At 37.6% G+C, this 20,143-nt stretch overlaps 1 long non-coding RNA gene across 1 annotated transcript in view; it reads left to right on the top strand.

Annotated features, from left to right (window-relative positions):
- The first annotated feature begins 3,280 nt into the window (after positions 1–3,280).
- LOC111756426 (uncharacterized) overlaps positions 3,281–20,143 on the top strand; it is a 30,035-nt gene continuing 13,172 nt past the window's right edge. The window contains exon 1 of the long non-coding RNA XR_002790906.2: positions 3,281–3,615. This is a non-coding gene — a long non-coding RNA (uncharacterized LOC111756426). The remainder of the gene's footprint in view (positions 3,616–20,143) is intronic.

The raw sequence follows: 20,143 nt of genomic DNA, 5'->3' as shown, positions 1-20,143 counted from the left end.
AAGAAAGACCCCTTGGTATGCTGCCAGAAAGTAATGAATGATTGGGGGTTTTTGTACCAAGTATGGAACCCAGGACTTTGTGCTTACCAGGCAGGTGCCTCACCGTTGAGCTAAATCCCCAGAGCTGAATCATTGATCTTTTAAATTGTAGTAAGGTAAAGGAAATTGCTAATGTGGCAATTAAATGTAAGAAGGACAAATCATAGCATTGTGAAAATAAAGTTCCCCGAAATTGATTTTAGTGGAGTTAAGATGCACACTAATGTGCTTTTTGCAAGACTAGAATATTTTTACTATCCAAGCTGTCTAAATTTTCTGTGGCAGAATTAGCTGTATCATTAATCCTGCTTAATAAAGAAAGGAGAAACTTTTGTCCCCACCATGTGGATTTAAAGTTTTCATAGATTTTATTCTACTTCTAAGGTACAGTTTGAAATATATATATATATTCTCTTTTTTCCATGCTTCTTAAAGAGGCACTTATAGGGAACAGGAAACAATGAAACCATTGTCCTATGTTTTAAAATATAGAGTGTGAGCATTATAACATCGAAAAAATGATTGCCTGAGGTGATAACTGAAATACGCTTTCAAAATAAGAGGGAGACCTAACTGGTTTTGAATTGCATGCCCACTGAATCCTTGATTGGGTCCTGATCCTCACTTTGCTGCTGCCTGTATTAACGTGAGCCCTGTTCTTAATTATAACTTGCTTTTAGTTTTTTTAAATGCCATCAAGATGTGGAGAAATTGACAGGGATAGGTACACTGTGTAACAATGTTGTCAAAACACAGTGTTTCCTTAGGAATGTAGAGGGAGAATGATTTCCTGGGTGAAAATATTAACTTCTAGACCTTCAAAAATGCTATTATATTGTTATTTTTCTGAAAACAGTAATGAAGTGTCATTCCATTGAGTGAACAACTACTTCAGGCTTATAAACCCATAGCATTTTACACTCTAATTTTGATTTGAAAATGCATTTCTTAGAATTTGAAAGCGTGAATTTCAAAATAGACTTGTTAACACCAGAGTATTAGGTAGGCTTATACAATATAGGAATGCAGAGCATACAAAAATACTATACATTCATTTGTAATCTGCCTACTTTCAAAGAAAAGATTTGAAGTATGCTCAGAGTAAAGGAATCAGCCTCCTTGTGTCTACAAATTCAAAGATTTAACAACTTTGTTCAAAAATGCCAAAGACAGAAATCTTCTCCAGGACTACTCTCAAAGGATATGACACCCAGTGAGATCACAAGTACTGTCATCACAAGCTTATTATGTCTGACACTGGTAATACCATAACTATGGTATATATATATAAAATCACAGCTGAGGTTTCAGATGACTAAATTGTCATTAGGAATTGAGCCCTACAGGGTTTGCCAGAGGCCACTAAAAATTAAGGGCACATAGTATGATGAAGGAAATTTACTTTGCTAAAGAATCAGCCATGTCACACACTGGGCTAGGACTTTGGTATCCACTGTCTCATTTAGCCTCACTGTAACACCGTGAGCTAAACAGTATTTGCCTCATTCCATGCACGAACTGTCTGAAATTTGAAGAGGTTAGCTACCTTCTCAGGATCACACAGCTGGTAAGTGACAGGACAAGGAGACTCACCCAGGTCTCACTCCTTCCAAAGCATGTGCTCTTTCCATTACAGCTGGAATGTTTGGAATTCAGGTTAAATTTCACTTTGGCCTGGATTAAAGACCTGCTGTGGGCATCTCTCAGAAGTCAAATAAAATACAGCATAATGAAAGCAGTTGATTCATTTCTTAACAAAGCACAGCACACCTTCATAGCAAGCGACAGAGTCTCACAGTTGGAATGAAAATCATACCAAATCTGAAAGCTCTATTCTCAGCCATTCCTTGGTTGTGTGCCATGATGTCTGAAAGTCCTATGACCTCCTCAAACAAATAAACAAACCTATTTCCATAGGAAACAGTTATACCTGAAATAAATGCACACTTGGGCTACTTGTGACTATTCAGATCTGCTTTCTTGGAAAAGAAAGGTAGCCGATACATTTTTTTTGTACAGAAAGCAATGAGGCTTTAAAAAAAGCAGAATAGAAATCCAGAGTGAAAGTTAAAGAACACTCACGTCCATTTTACCATCTGCTTAGGTAAAGTCCTTGACACTATATGCATGAAGAGATTCTGATGGGCTCTGTCCCCTCTGCCTTGGGTAGTAGACACTTGGAAATGGCTGAAGTTCATAGCTACCAGTACATTCTTGATTTGAAAGATGTCTGCCTAAAGATAATCAAGACATTTTTATTCTATTCCAGTGGTCAATAGGTCCAGTCATTTTCAAGACTCAGCATTGGCATTAATTTTTTTTTCCTGAACCATTTTTACAATTTTGATAATAGCATACATAAAAGTACACTTTAAAAACTTGGGAGATTCCTTCCTGTCATCCTTGTGAATTTGACTTTTGAACTGTCATTAAGTTTGAAGCCTAAATTATGTTTTTTGACTACGATTGCTGCTAGGTAGAAAAATCTGCAAAAAACAGAGCGGGGGAAACCTTAGTGAATTATTCTCTGTCACTGACTTTCCTGTTCCACTGAACACTGGGAAGGGTCACGTAACTAAATATAGAACACACCACAGATCTTAAGGGTTAAAAAGACAAGAACCACATTCCTGCCCATAGTTGGTAAAACACGAAGGCCCATATTTAAACAACATCTTTCAAGACTTCTAAAAATTTACTCTGCTCTTCAGGAAGCAGTGCCAGGGGCTGTCAGGAGAAGACGCCTATGGGCTTGGCAGCCATCTTGCACAGCGAAAGACAAAGTGTCTGGCTTAGAGCCAAGGAAAGCCAAAGTGATCAATATTGCATTCTGCAAGCACCAATGGACCCTTTGTCCCAGAGCTAGTGCTTCTGGGAGATGTGCCAGAAGATTCACGTGTGCACATGTGTGCACACACAGTAACATGAGGATGCAGGAAATTCAGTCATATGGGAAGATCAAAAGCACAGCAGGATCTTCCCGTGGCTCTGGCATTGGTCAGCAATACTTCAATGTCCACATCTAACTAGGAAAGCAGCTTCGAGAGCTACAGATGGGAGATAAACAGAAACTTGAAAAATGCACCCAAGCGGCTTTCTCTCCCTGTCTCCTCCCACCTACCACGAGCCATCCTGGTGCACTGTCAGTCACTCCCTTTCACCACTCTGGAGTGTGACTCTGTCCCTGAGTCCTGCAGGGTGAGTGCCAGCCTGGCCTAGTGTCACCCCTTTGAGCCTCTGCAATCCGGAGCTCTCACAAGTGTTTGGAACACGCACCAGGGAATGAAGGGAATATGATCCCAGAGAGGACGGCTACTGGAACACCCCACATGACTGGCCTGAACGACAATCCAGTGGCAGCTTACAACCTATGAAGGGACCTCACTCTCTTTGGGAAAGAAAAAACAAAAAACAAAGCTAACAACAACAACAACAAAAAAGAAAACCCATGTGACTAATAAATGAGCAATGAAAAGCTGACTCTTACCCCCATACAGATCATTTATCAAGAGATCACATTTGGGGACACATTATCAGAAGGTCCTCGTCGTGAACTCTGGGCACTGTGCCTTGTAGGTAAGTTTTCAGGCCATGTGGTGGGAGGGAGGAAGTGGATATTCAGTCTAGAAGGTTTCATACATTTAATACCTGTCTTTCGCATCGTATTTGCAATTTTTACAATCTTTGTTATGAATAGCTTCTCATCACATTTCTAGAAGGCAGATCATCATAATTACAACCTTATGTTATGGCAGAACAGAAAAAAGTGACTTGGCAAAGGTCATGTGGCAATGCAGTGTCCCAGACAGGAAGGGGTCGGATATATCTGGAAATCATTGGGAGCTGTGCATTCCAGCGTGCGGGGCAGAAAGCAGGGTTCAGGCTGCCTCCGCCAAACCTTAGAGCTTGTTCTGAAGCATGAGTGCTTCGTAAGAATATGATTTCTGGGGAAAAAAATTAAACTTTGGTAGTAATAACTCAAGAGAAATTGTATTGAGGGAAATTTCCAAATTACTGTTACTATTACCAGCATTAGGAATAAGGACAAGGAAGGAATGAACTGATTTTGAATTCTGAGGTATTTGATTTTGCATTTAATGCTTACAAAATTTAGTCTTTTTTGCTTGTCTGTCTGTTTGGATTTTAGCTGCTTCAAAGACGTATTCTGGTTTTACGAAAGGGTCCATGCTACAAAATCAATATAAAAACATAAAAAGTCCCACCAGTTTAATAAAGATTAAAAAAAAAAACCCAAAACCTACAATTGAAAACTGAGGGGAGGGGTACAAAGGAAAACAGGAGGCCAGGGACACAGGAGCCCTGCTCATGGCACTGGGGCCTGGCTCCAGGGTCCCCCATTATTGCGGTTGCTACCAGGTGACTGTCATGTGAGGACCCTCACCTGAGCCAGGGACTTCCTTCTCCTGGGATGTGCTCAGCTCCTGCATGCCTGGATATTCTTGTCTAGCAGATCAGAGATGAAGGCCTCACTGGGTTTGTAACAAGCAAACAGCAGGCTCTCTGACCCTCGCAGCCCACATATGGTCATTTTCCCTGTCCAAAGCCTCGTCCATACCAGTCTTCAGCTCCAGGATCGCTCCAGGATGGCAGTCATGGAGATGCTGGTCCAGGATGGGGGTCTGGGTCACCAATAGGGCTGATTCCCAAGCCAAGTGTGCTGCCACAGCCAGGGTGTCCACAGGTATCTAGACTATAGCGTCTATTCTTGGCTACAGCCTGGTCTCTGCAGAGGCGATATATTTAAATCTGGGAAGCATGGTACCTCTTTCACGAGATTCTCAAGGTTCATGTGTAGTGTATTTGGCTCTGTGATGAACTAGCACATTATTCCTATCATAGGGTGCTGCTGAGCAGAAGGAATTCGATTTTAAGGAATTTTAGAAATGAAATTATCAAGAAATGGGTAATTTTTTCAGAGCCATGTTTCAAATCTTACCCAAACTAAAAGGCATTTTTTTCTCCACCACAGAGATAAGGAATAAAAAAAAAAAATTCTTGCCACAGTACAGAAGAGCAAAATTGAAAACTCCGAGCTACAACAGACTTGTATAATTAGTATTTTAAAAGAACCTATTTATAAAAATAGTTGGTTAAAGACAACCTTGCCAAAATCCTGCATTTACCACATGAACTTCGAAATATTTCAAGTAGAGAAACCAAGAAATTTCTGTGATTAGTGTTAACATTCTCATGTAGGAAGTTAAACATTTAAGTTATAAGTTACAGTTCAAGACCTTAACTAGACACAGAAAAAGTCCATGAAAGGACAATACAATCTAGATTGGTGGAAGGACAGATGCCTACCTTGGCCAGATCTGAAAAGTGGCTTTCCATGATTGTCCTGGAAACAGGAATTCAGTGTTAATATTTCATCTGGCTTTTTGTCTCCAGTATTTAAAACAAAAGAATTGTTAATGAAATATTTCAAACATTCTGAAAGTGGCCCTATCACCGGCTGTATTTCAACACCTTTGCACATTGTCCTTTTACCTTAGATCTAATTCTTTGTAACAAAGAAAGGACAGCAGATCATTTGAAAGCCTACAATTGAACTCCATTGTCCTAGCAACTCAATCTGCTCTTCTCTCTTCATGAGGGTTTCACATTTTACTTCTTGTAAACACTTCAAATTTACTACATAGTATTGTTGGTACATTTCAAAACGTTGCAAAACGATTTTTTACTTTCTTTTCTATGTGTTCTTACCCTTCCATGAACTTTTTAACACTTTTCCAAGTTGTCATATGTGTACCTAGTCTAATCACTATAAACATTAAAATGTATTTATTTATGTGTATTTGGGGTCAAGGAGTGTACCATTTAATAATAGTTCACTATTATTATTTTTAATTTTTGTTGTACATTTTGTTTTGCTGTTTAACTTTGCATTTCCTTGTACTAACATTGATTTTCTTTTCCTTAATTTTCCTGATTGTATCTTCCCCACTTTTTCTCCATTGAATGCATGAAATTAATTTGTATGCATTTTAAATATAGTATAGGACCTAATACCTTGACCATGACTATAGGCCTTGCAAATGCCTTCTCTCTGTAGGCCTCCTACCTACGTCATTTATAGACACCATGTAAAGTGACATGACCTGTCTCTGTTTCTTAGATCAGCCCTCTTCACCAAAGAGAAGCATGACAGCACTCTTTCTTGGCTTTTCATTCAACTGTTTTCCTGGCGCCACTTATACAATGCTTTTGACCCTTGGCTATTTCCTTTCTTTAGCCTCAGATGTATGTACTCTTTATGTTATTTTATTTTTTATTTTTAAAAAATTAATTAATTTTTTTTGGAGACAGGGTTTCACACTGCAGTTCAGGCTGACCTTGAGCTCACTGTGTAGTCCAGGCTGGCTTCAAATTCATGGTGATCCCCCTGCCTCAGCCCCCTGAGTGCTGGGATTGCAGGTGTGTGCCACCATGCCCAGCCTCAAATGCAATGTTTTGTATGACATTTGACCTTGGATGTTACATTTTTTTAACTATTCTGTGCTTCCTGATAATTTAGACCATTTCTAACCTTTGTCATTTCCAATATTTTACTTCTTACCTAGAATTTTTTTAGTTCTTAGACAACTCACTTCCCATACCTTTATGATTGTGGTAAGCTAGAGCCTTAGACATAACACTGAAGTTTCTGTCAAATGTTCAGTCTTTAGCAACCTGATTTGTTTTCTTCTGATATACTGTCCTATCCTAAATAATCTTGACCATATATTTTGTTGCTTCTTTATCATCAACTTCTCTACTCTCCATTATTCTGCCAGAATTTAAACTTCAGGAAACAAAAAACTTTGCTTTGTTCACAGTCATATTCTTCAGACTTTTGACTGAATGAATAATTTGTTTGCTTAAATTCTGAATTTCAAAAATCAAATTCTATAACATCTTTCACACATAAATTTTTCTTTCTTTCTTTTTCTTCTTTTCTTTCTTTCTTTCTCTTTTTTTCTCTCTCTCTGTGTCTCTGTCTCTCTTTCTCTCTCTGTCTCTGTCTCTCTCTCTCTCTCTCTCTCTCTCTCTCTCTCTCTCTCTCTCTCTCTCTTTCTTTCTTTCTTTCTTGCAGGGCTTCACTATGTAGTTCAGCCTGGCTATGAAATTACTTTAATATCCCAGGCTGGCCTCAAACTTTCAATACTGTTGCCTCAGCCTCCTGAAAACTGAATTACAGACATGTCTGGCTAAGCTTATTATTTTAAAGACATCATGATACTTCTTTGTTGTTTTACCAATACATAATTTGGATCTATGAACTCCTCCTGGATTTGGAAGACTCTTGAATGCTGTATGATTTCTGAGAACAGGTTAGGAAATTTCCACCTTATTTGTATAGCATTTTTTATGATATCCTGAATTAGTATTAAAAATTTATTTATCTTGAGGCCACTATACTCTGAAGAGATCTAAACAATTACAGGGAGGTCACATGGCCACATGTAGAGCACACAGTCATGTGTAAGCTTTATAGGAAACAGCCTCAGCTGAGCTCCGCCCTTGATTTATGCCAGACCAATGTCCAGGCATGTAAGAACCCTCTCGTGACCACATCCCTCAGCCGTTCACATCACACTCAGTCATTTGCATCTCTTCAGCTGAGACTGCATACACAGCAGAGCAGAGACAGGTGATAGCCATTGTCCTTGCTGAATGCCAGAAGATACCTGGATGAAGGACATGCCAAATTCACTCCTAAGCTCTAAATTCTGTATGTAAAGCGGACAAATCAGACAAGCCATACCATTGATCAAGATGCTTTTGAGATGGAGGTCTCCCTCTGATAATTTGAAACACAAAAACTGTCTCCACAAAGTGGAAGTTAAGTGACCTGATTTCATCACAAACTCACCCAAATCTTGAAGAGGGTTATAGATCTAATTATTTAATGAAAGGGCAATAAAAAATTTACAATCAAGTTTTTAAGCAGGTAAATTTACCAAAGTTTGTGAGAATAGACAGAACAGATAAGCCATATGTTTAGAATTTTAAAAAAATTTTTGAGATGTGTTTTTATTATTTTTTTAGGGTTGATCTTGAGGTCCTGGACTCAAGCGATCCCCTTGCCTCAGCCTTCCAAGTGCTGGAATTATAAGTACATACCACCACACCTGGCTTTAATTATAATTGAGAGCTAAGCTGATGATTATCTGGATATATCACAAGTTAAGAACTCTACTATTATATCAACCATCTAAAGACAAAAGCTTGTTTTCTATACTTTTGGGGCTATTATCATATATTGGAAGGCATAGAAGACAAAATTTAAATGGGAAATTGTACCAAACATGTTTGCAAGATTTCTGATTTGAACAAATCGTCCTAGAAGATTATTTCATCGAGTTGACCAATGTGACAATATCCCAAAGCAGTCCAAAGCTCACATAATAAAAACTCAAGAACTCATGATAATCATGGGCCTTATTTTTTAATCATACCAAAAGCCACAGTAGACTTTTAAAATACAAATGAAGGGTCTCTCAAAGCAAATGAACCAATATCCTTGGTATATTCATGTGCATAAGTCATCCTGTAAGATCAGTGGGACACTGTCAACACAGGCTTTAAATACCTCCGGGAGGTATTTTGTGCTATTAATTACTCCGGTTAGAACTCTCTTCTTGGGGATCTATGACACTACTCATTCCTGGTTTTCCTGCCATCTACTTGGCTTTTTGGCTGGCTCTTTCTAAGGCTACTCCAAGCATCATTCTCAGTTGGTTCTCTACGTGCTCACACCAGTGTTTCAACCTATCTCCTATATGCTGATAATCTTCACGTGTCTACCTCAATTCAGATTTCTCTTGAAGCTAGAACATAGTTTTCTTCGGGGCCTATTCCTTTCCCTTAGAAATAAAATCTCCTTTCTGCTGATAGCAACTCCAGCTTTGTCTGAACATTTTCAATCACTAAATTTGTTTTTAGACTGTGAACTGTAGAAGGATTTTGTTTAATTTGTTCAGTACTGTATTTCCCAACATTTAAAGATTTCCTGACCCAGCCCAGGCAGTCAGTACTGACAGAATAACCGAGTGAACGAATGAGTTAATAGCCAAAGAGTGTCAAAATTGTTTCCTTCCCAATCTTTCCTGTTTTTTGGAATGCAATCATCTCTTTTTATGTTCACAAGCCAGGAACCTTAGAATCACCCTAGATCCTCTTCTCCTATCCCTAATAGAGTCAGTACATCACCAGATCTCCCAGTTGTACTTCTGCATGTCTGTTCCTTTGTTCTACTGCCGTAACTATTGCCCTGGTGTGTCAGCCCCTCTCTTATCCTTCCATGACACCAGAGGGATAATTCTTATGACAAGCACCACTCCACCATGTCCTACCCAGCTCCACCACTGAACTGTGTGATCTTGGACAAATAACTTCATCACACTGCTTTACTAGTGGGGCTTAAATGAGTTTTTGCAGGTAAACTATTTAGCACAGAGAACAGAATATGGCAACAGTCTGTAAATACTTAATGCTTGTTAAAATTATATCCCAAGGCTCTTCAATGAGCCTGTTTTACTGATAAATGAAAGCAAATCATCTCAAAATAATCCCTCTGTCAAGGGTGCGAGACTTTCCTATCTGACTCTCTTACTATCGAGCTTCATTTCCCACTCAACTCCTCATTCTGAAGTTTAGCGACACCGAATCACTTTGCATTCTGGATATGTGACATACTTTATTATAAAGCTGAATACACTATCAGCATCTCTGTGCAAACTCCTCTTTCCATCTTTCCATCTAACCCTCAGCTTTGACACTGTCTTTCAATGAACCTTTCCTGACAGCTCTAGATAAGTCAGTCACTTCCTTGAAAGTTTGTACAGATGCTGCTTGTGGAAATTATCTTGTTGTATTATTTAATTTTAAAGCAATGTTTCTCATTTATTAATTAATTTGTATTTCCATTTGGAGGACCATTTTTTTTTGTCACTTTCATCCTTTTCTGTAGTTCTAAAGTCTGGCATTTAGAAGCTGTGTTCAATAATTATATACTGAATAATTAAATCACTGTCATTAAATAATTAGGAATCACTTCCATTATTGACAGAGGAGTAACATTTTGAACAGAGGAAAATTCTATCATTTTTCAGGACTCTGCTGAGAAAACTCCAGTTGTGCATACTTAGGGATTTAATTATGTATGTAAACTCATCTTTTGCATAGTTTCTGTAGTTTGTTATCTATTTTACCTTCATGAATTTCTTCTCTTATATGTAAGAGCCAGGTTTCTGAGTTATCATTTTCTCATTTTCTGAATAATGTCTTTTAACGTCTCCTGAAAATCTGATCTGCTGATTACAATATCCTCAATCTTTTTTCTTTTTTTCATACTGGGAGTTGAACTCAGGACCTTATACTTGTCAGGCAGGTGCCGTGTCATGGAGCCATTTCTCTGGCTCAATGCTCTCAAACTTTGTTAGTCTGAAAAACAAAAACCTTTACCTTTGAAGGATAATTTCACTAGATAAAAAATTCTAATTTGATAGCTGTTATGGTTGATACATTGTGTCAATTTAAGAAGTTCACGTAAGATGGCTAAGATGATTGTGCTACAAATTCTATTAGTTCTTGGGACAAAATAGTTAACATTCATAGGATAGAGTCAATTTTGCATGTTTGTGTTTGTTTATTGGAGGAACTCTTGAAGATCACTATGTAAAATAACAACCTTAGTTATGTTCTTACTGCCTTGTTTTGAAGGCCTATGTTGTCATTGTTTTGGGCTCCTTGCTATTGTTGTCTTTTTTTGTTTCTTATTTTTCTAATAATATATTTTCTTTTGTTTTGTTTTCCCCTCGAATGCAGAAAGGATAGATGTACATGTGGAGACTTATACATGCCTAGAACTTCTCCTAAACAGTTTATGAGAATCGATTGTATTGTACATAATGGTATGAACTGTTACTCTGAAGAAAAAGAGACATTGTGGCATCCATCACTGATGTCCTATCATCACATTGTGAAACTCAGTAATGATTTTATTCTTTGTTTAGAGTGGTTTTAGTCTGCTTTATATTATTTAATTTCAACATACATGAAGGTATGTACAGCTATTTTGAAGAGAACAAGAGACATTGCGGTAGCCTTGCGGTAACCTATTGTCTGGTTTTAAAGGCCTGTAATGCCTTTGTTATTGTCTTTTGATCAGTTTTATATTATTTTGTTTTGTAGGAATTCATTGTAGTCAAGATATAGACAACTATTTAGAAGAAAACAAGAGACATTATGGTAGCCAAGAAAAAGAAGTTTGACTAAGAGACTCAGCAGGGAGCCAGGAATCTTGCTTTATGAATGTTCTCATTTTGTGCAAGAGGAGTGTACAGAGATTTTGTGAGTGCTACATCTGCTCTAGGAGTTGGGGAGGGGGTGACCTGCACACAATATAAGGGATAAAAAAGAGGCTTGTTCTCCTCTCTTTTGCTCTGACTGCTTTTGCTGGCTGCTGCCTTGAAGTGTTGCCTGGGTGCCATGCCACCCTGCCTTGGAGCCAGCTAATTATGGACTGAAACCTCCACAAACTGTGAGTTAAATACACCTTTCCTCCCTTCATTTTGGGTGTCAGGTGTTTTGTCCCAGAAACAAGAGAAAAGTAACCAACACAGTAGCTTTTCTTTTAATAGATTAAATCTATTCTATTTATTTCTTGTTTCTGAAAGAAGTTCTGTCTAATTCTTATCTTTGCTCTTCTATAAGTAAAATGTTTTGCACCCTCTGGTTTCTTTCATGATATTTTTCTTTGGCTTTCATTTTCTGAAGTTTGATTATTATAAAAGGATAGGAAAGTGATAGGAAAATCTTCCATGGAGTGTGACTACATTGTTGACCAAGGCATGTAAGTCTTGGAAGTCAACTATAATTTCCAGAGACACCAAATTCTAAAATTAAGTGGGTTAGCTCACACTATTCTCAGAAGATAACAATAGCTGTTGATAAACTTTAATTAGGTTAGATTTCACTGGGTTTTCACTCAAGTAAGGTAAGAAGTTACAGTATTGGCTAACTCTGAATTTTGTCTCCTTGAATGGTATTAACCATGGTTGCCACTTGGTATATATGCAGAAGTAACTGATTTGAGAACACCTGCACCTTAATTGTATGTCTGGAATACTATTTTGTTATATTATTTCTTTGTCTCTATTTCCATTATCTTTTCTTCCCATTCAAGATTTTAAGGCCTGCTTTTATTTCTAGTACAATTACAGAACAAGAAAAGAAGTAAAAACAGATCAAAGTTATTGTGCTTAGTGTTTCCTAAAAACACAAGATTTAGGAGAATTCGTTGTTGTAGAGTTTGCTGAAAGGGTAGAAATGACATTAAATCATATTGGCAAAATGGAAAATGATTTCCATTAGATTGATTATCACTCCACCCTTTCAAGCTAGAAAGGTGGAAAAAAAGAGATTGGTGAGTTCTTGGAAGAGAAGAGACCTTATCTCCCTCAGCCTACATTCACCACATGGAACACACTAAGACCTTCAAGAAGAAATGGCTGAGCAGTTCTCAGACAAGTGGAAGCGTGGGAAATCTCACCAAGAAAGGGTTCTGTGCTCCAACATGTACAAAAGCCGTAGAGTCCTTTGGCACTTGGAGGATCATCTGGACAACAGACACTCCAATGGCTGTCACTGTAGCAGAAGACTAAAGAGAAGATGCCTACCCTTATATCTCCACGCTGCCTAAGGTCTAAGGACTGTGGTATAACCAAAGATGGAGAGTTCAGAAACAATAAACACTTAGAGGCTTTGCCTTGTAAACTGGCAGTCTTAAAATATGAATTAAATTGGTTTAGTGGGGAATCTACAACATTTCTTTTTGACCTGAATTGGTAGACATGGCCACACATTTATTATATCCTTATGCTCTTCTTTAAAACAAATCTAACATTTAAATGACTGGAGAATTATTTTTCTGAGCCTCTTTTAGTAGCATTTGTCACCTTCAGATAATTTTCAGAAAAAAGGAACAGGGAAATCTTCTGTGAAATCAACTTTATTGTCGAATCTCCCACTTTGGATTAGACCCAATCTAAATGAACTCAGCACAATACTGCAGAAACTCAAAAGGAAGAAGAAAAAATAGACAGAAAATAAGATTCTTGAAAAGGTCAAATACACTAAAATTGAGTAACAGTATAATCCCCAAAACATCAAATGTCTGCTGTTTGACCCTTTTGGGATTTAGAATGCTTAAAATGAGGATTTTGGCTGAACATAGAACTCATTTACTGTAAATATCTGTAACCCTTCACTTAGTGGATACAAAAATGTGAGGTTAAAGATAATGATGCTGATATGATTCAAATTAGCAGGGTTGTGACAGCCATCAGAGAATTTTTTAAAGCAAATTTTTAACATAGCAAACTCAGTCCTTGGGCTACACATGAGACAATAATTACAGGCTTCCTGTGAATTATTTTTTCAGTGTCATTTTATTTTTAATTGATAAGTAACATTATATATATATTGGTGATATATGTATCTATATATTTGGCTAAATCAAAGCATTTAGCATATTCTTTACTTCACATTATCATCTTTTAATGGTGAGAACCCTTAATAGGACATTCTCAGCAATTTTCATGCATAATATGTATATTATATATGTCTAACATATATTTATACAATAATATTATGATCACTAATATATTTATATATTGGATAAATGTATAATATACACTTTTATGGTCCTGGAGATTGAACTCAGAATGTTATACTGAGCCATACCATCAGCTCTTTTTTTATATTTTATTCTGAGACAGTCTTGCTAAGTTGCCCAGGTAGAGTTCAAATTTAGGATCCTCCAGCTGTGGCCTCTCAGGTTGCTGGGGTTTAGGGGTATACCATGCCACCTGTCTTCCTAATACAACAGATGTCTTGAACTTTTCCCTCCTTCCACCAGCATAGTCCCAATCTTTCCACCACTTCATCCTCCGTTTCTGTGATTTATTTTTCATTTTGCATGCAAATGAGATCATGCGCCATTTGTCTTTCCATGCCTAGCTTATTTCCCTTAATGTCTGCCATGGATCATCCAGGCTTTGCGAATGAGAATTTTCATTTGTGCAGGCTGAATAATACTCTGTTGGGTATATGCTACGTTTTCCTTATCCATTCATTTGTGGCTAAACACTCAAGTTGACTCCACATCTTGGCTCTTGGGAATGAGGTTATTAAGAATAGGGGAATGCAGATAGCTATTCTATATAATGATTTCATATCTTTGGGATATGTGCTCAGTATTTGCTGGACCCTAACAGCTCTGTACTGAGTGTTGAAGAACTTCCATACTGTTTTGCACAATGATTATATGAATTTGTATTCTTACCAACACTGCAAGGGTGCCAGGTCCTCTAGTCTCTCTGGGATAGGACAGTTTTCCAAGGTTTAGTTCCCTCAAGGCAAGAATATCTTCAGTCAGAGGTTAAATTGAGGCAGTATTTTGAATGAAACAAACGCATATAAGAAGTATTATACAGAAACAAAGAGGCTTTATTTTATGCCCAGAGGAAACAAACATTGTACACCTGCTCCTGTGATCCTTATATAAGTGAGAGAAGAGCTGTGACTTAGATGGTTCCATGGTTTCTTTGGCCTCTGTATCCACCAAAAGAAAACAAACATCACACAGCTGTTATAGCTCTTGTTTTCTGCACCAGAAAAGCGTAAGTGTGGAGTGGACATCTTGCGCGCCCTCTGACTGGCCTGCTAACCAGACTGTGACAAGCCCAGCAGGTGTCTCTGGGTCCCAGTGGAGGCGGCCTGCATTCGCAGCGTTCCTGCATCTGCGCATTGGCTGCCGTGTGTCTTGCTGTCCTCGCCTGACTCTGTAAGTCTGAACAGTGGAAAGTAACCTCTGTACTGTGGTGCAGGAAGCACCTGATTTTTTTTTTGAGACCCAAAGACAAAGGTTTCCAAGCCGCCATGACCACCCAGCCTCCCACTGCTTAGGGCCACAAAGTCACAAGTGCCTCCAATTCGGAGGTGGTGAGCAGAGATGAGGTCGGTGCCTTTTAAGAAAAATGTTATAAAACCCAAATATTTGGGGATTCTAGGCCAATTTAAATCCCTTTAAAGGGTCCTACAGCTGCATTACAAGATAAGTTTTGGCTGAGGATGGAATTGTGAATTAATTCAACCTGATTTTAACCCCCAACTCAGGTCCCATTATCTTTTTAAAGAGAAAAAAAAAAACTTTTCACAACAAGATAATAGGAGGGTAATAATGGTTAATACATTGCATATTGTTATCTTTAAATTTGTTACTCAGAGTGCAAGATATAGGCATTTAATTGTCCAAACAATATTAGCACAAATCTTTCTTTTCAATGAACTAAGAGAAATTAGTAGTATAATTATCTTAACTACCATACATATGTATATAGACATATATATTTGTTTTGCCTTTCCCGTTCTTTTCTCTTGCCCTCTTTTTTTCTCTTTCCCTCATCCCAGTTTCTCTTTTCATCCATTTACCTAATAAAACTCTCCAGTTTAAACTTTGTACAGCTGAGTAGTTCTCCCTTGTATAAAAAGATCACATCTTCTTTATCCATTCCTTGGTTGATGGGCATTTGGGTTGTTTGCAAGATTTAACTATTACAAATTGTGCTGCTATAAACATAGGTGCACATATATCACTGTGGTATGATGTTTTAAGTTTCTTAGGAAGAAAAATTTGAAAAAGAGGAATATTTGGGTCAAATGGGACCTTCAATCCTAGATTCTGAGGAATCTCTACACTGATTTCCACAGTGGTCCCACCAGCAGTGGAGAAGCATCCCCTTTCCCTGCAGTCACTGGAGCATTTCCAATTGCTTGATTTCTTGATACCAGCCATTCTTTCCGGGTAAGATGGTATCTCAGTGTTGTTTTAATTGGCATCTCTCGACTGACCAGTGATGTTGAATCTCAGACGCCCATTTTTGGATTGGGTATTTAAACTTGGGTAGTCTGAATTTTTATTTTTGAGTTCTTTATATGTTCATGATAGTAATCTTTTGTCTGAGGAACAACAGTTAAGCATTTTTTCCCGCATTGTGGATCATCTCTTCACTCTGATGGTGGTTTCTTTTGCTGTGCAAAAGCATTTTAGTAAGAGGAAATCCCAGTTGTAGGTTCTCTGTGATAGTTCCTGTGTGACCAGCATTTTATTCATAAAGTCTTTATGTACACAAGTGTCTTTAAGAGTTTTATGTATTGTATCATTCAACAGATTTAATATTTCTGTCTTCATATTTAGATCTTTAATCCAATATGAATTTAGTTTAGTACATGATAAAAGATAGGGTTCAGTTTTAATCTTTGGCATGTGCAGAGCCAGTTTTTCCAGCACCACTTATTAAAGTAGTTATCTTTCTTCCAGTGGATGTATTTGGTCGCCTTTGTCAAAGATAAGATGGCTGAGTATGTCTGGAGTTGTTTACGCATCTTCTGATCTGTCCCACTTTATCTCAGGTCTGTTTTTTTGCCAATATCACACTTTTTATTACAATAACTTTGTACTATAATTTCAAGTCAGGGATTGTGATGTCCACTGCCTTGCCTTTGCCAACTCTTGTTTCTTGCCCTACTGGAGATTGAGCCCACAGCTTTTGCACTGAGCTGCACTGCCTAATCCTTTCTACTTTTATTTTGATCCAGTCTTCCTAAGCTTCTAATTTGCCCAGACTGTACTGGAGCTTGCAGTCTTTCTGCATCAGCTTCCCAGAGTGCTGGATTCAGTTTAGTTGTTAGGCATGTGCCACTATGCCCAGGTATGGTTGTCATTTCTTGAAGTTGTTGATTTATTGATGTAATTAAATAATTCAAATTAATATCCCACCTTTTTTGTTCTTCAGTGAAGTTAATACTTGGATTTACTTATTATCTCACTTTTTTAGAATGTTTAAATTCTGAAAACTCTGTTTTTGTAGATATGTCCTTTTGGGTTCCTTAGCTTTGTTTGATTTAAATTTTCTAGCTAGTTAACGTAAAAGCACATAACACTATAGGTGTTTTTGGGAGGGAGATGTCAAGACAAGGTTTAGATGTGTAGTTTAGGTAGGCCTTGAAATTGTGGAAATCCTTCTGTCTCAGCCTCTGGATTGTAGGTGTGCACCAACATTTGTAGATTTAAGTACAACCTGAACTACATCTTCAGGTGGGAATATTATCTATCTATGGCAGTCATCCATATATGCACATGAAATGTGTTCTCTTTTTACTGGCACAGAGGTTATGAATTCAGGTCCTTGTGCAGGTTAGGCACTGAGCTACATACCCAGTCCTTTATTTATTTAATCTTATATGATTGTTTACAGAAAATGTCTTGGTAGGCTGCCTAGGCTGATGTTGAATTTGTGATCCTCCTGTCTCAGTCTTCTGAGTAGCCAGGACTACAGGGATACACCACCATACTTGGCACAATGTGCTTTTTAAATGTACCGGTTATTGTTGGGGGAGCCAAGCTCCTGGGAGTGTCCACATTGACTACTTGGGGTGGGTTAGGTGTCTGGCAGTGGTGGGAAAATTTCATCAAGGGGACAGAGGAAGCATGCAGCCTCCATGTCCAGTGTGGAACTGGCCACTCTTGCAGATACCAGCATGAGAGCAACAGCCTATTCAGGATGCCCTTTATACCCACTCTGGTGGGCCCTGGATGGGAATTTGGGAAAGACTTGTCCAGTCCAGAGGCCAGGTGTCCACTGGCTTCCCAAGGAAGGTTATATAAGCACAGGGTTTGCAGATCTTTGGCACTAAAAATAGGGAATTGACAGATTCATACCAAATGTATTCTAGTAGTTTCCTTTATAAAAAGGAGAAAAAAAGATAATTTCAACTTTATAAAATTTTATTTCTACCAAAAAAAAGAATGAGTATTGTTTAATAAAGGAAAAATAATAGGCACACTGTTTGTGGGTTTTTCTTGGGCAGCTAATATGGGAAATGTCTGAGACTCCACAACCAGATTGCCAAGAGAAGCCCAGGAAAATGTCAGGATGAAGGAGCAAAATGCAATCTCAGACACAGAAGTCCAGGAGACATAGACATAGGAGAAACTGAAAGTTGCACATCTGAAATTTCTGAAATAATATGGTGAAGCAAAGAAACAACTTCATGAAACTATAAAAGAAATCATATCAAAAATAATATCTCAGGTAACAGAAGATATGACAACCATAATGAAAGAAACGCTGAACATATCTAAAGAAGATATAGACAAAAAAAAAGAGAAACAGCAAAATGATGGAAATCTTGAATCAACAATATAGGAAAGAACTAGAATGCCTGAAACAGACTCAAAGAGATATCCAGAAAATTAAAAATTCCATTGAAGGCTGGCAAAACCCTTTAAATGCAACTGAAGATAGACTTCCATATCTTGAAGACAGGATTTCAGCCAGCCATTATAAAGGAGAAGATCTCTTAAAAAATATCAAGGAACCAGGAAATAACAATTCAACCCTTGCAAAACAATGCAAACAAAAGTAATATGAGATAGACGGGTGTCAATGAAAAAGCAGGACACAACACAAACGACATAAAGATAATTTTTACAAAAGTAAAAACTTCTCAAGCATGAAAAAAGGACCTGAAATACAGACAAATGAGGCATATAGAACTCCAAGTAGTCATTATCAAAATAAATCTACACCTAGACACATTAAGAAAGATCCTAGACATTCAACACAAGAACAGAGTATTAAAAGCTGCTACAGAAAACAAACAGATCACCTATAAAGGAAAGCCCATCAGAATCACAGCAGACATCTTTGCAAAACTGTATTTCAAAATTAATGGAGAAATAAGATACTTCCATGACAAAAATAACTGAAGAAATTCATGACCACCAAGCCAACCCTACAAAGAATACTGTAAGATATTCTAGAAAGAGATAAAAATGACCACAATTCCAAAAATAACAAAGAAATCATCAAGCAGGGCAAGCAATTAAATAGAGAGGAAAGGTAGGGATCAACAGCAGGCAAATAACCTAACAAAGACAAGCTAATATACGTCAGTCGTAACTTTTAATATAAATGGCCTCAATTCACCAATAAAAAGAAAAACAGGCTGAGTGGATCAAATAACAAAATTCATCAATATGCTGTATATAAGAAATATATTTAACTCAACCAATAATAGACTGAAAGGCAAAGGAGAGAAAACAATACTGTACGCAACAGGTACTCGCAAAAAAGGAGGGGTGGCTTGCATATCGCCCACATAATAGATAAGAAAGATGTGAAATTTTTATAAAATAGAGTGCTACTCAGCTATAAAGTAGGATAATCTTCAGATTTTTTTAAAAAAATTTTTTAGAGAAAATAAAACCTAGCAATTATAAAACAGAATAAAGCCAATCAAAACAAGACAGTATAAGAGACACAGGATTTCAAAACAAGATAATAGGAAATCAGCAATGGTTACCAAAATGCCTCTTGTTATCTTCAAGGTAGCTGCCCATACCTTCAGAAATAGTAAAAAAAAAAAAAAAAAAAAAAAAACAGAAACAGAATAGAATCAATAAATCGAAGCAATTACAAGATTTTAAAAGAAGATAATAGTAAATTGAAAATGGCTGCCACAGTGTATCTTGTTATCTTTGAAATAATTGGCTACATCATCAGATATAACAAAATCAAACAAAGTCAAACAGAATAAAATCCAACCAAGCAAAACAATGAGAATGATACAGGATTTTGAAACAAGGCAATAGAGAATAAACAATGGCTACCACCTTCAGAAGGAGATCCCCATAGATGCTACATTTTGTATTGTTATCCTCTGAACAGATAATCAGACTATTGGCTTTAGGTCTGCAAAGTCAGTGAAACACTAAGCACTACAAGCATTAAGTTGTATTTTACCTCATTAGCTATCATCACAGCCTGTGTTTCTGTAAATCAGCTGCTTGCTTACAGCATTGGGGCAAGGGGTGGGGAATGTTGGCTTTTCTTGTCTCCCGCAGGCACTGGAAGGGGCTGGCATCTGACTTTCCCTGAGTCAGCCAGCACATGGTGCCGACTCACAGCAGGTCTTACCGTCTTGTTGACTTCTTGTTCTCCCGCCCCACAGTCTGCAAATGGCACCAACT

This window comes from Cavia porcellus, unplaced genomic scaffold (assembly GCF_034190915.1).
Source record: "Cavia porcellus strain 051 isolate PalLab524CR breed Dunkin Hartley unplaced genomic scaffold, mCavPor4.1 scaffold_7, whole genome shotgun sequence".
Lineage (NCBI taxonomy): Eukaryota > Metazoa > Chordata > Mammalia > Rodentia > Caviidae > Cavia > Cavia porcellus.
This window is presented reverse-complemented; position numbering and strand designations above follow the sequence as displayed.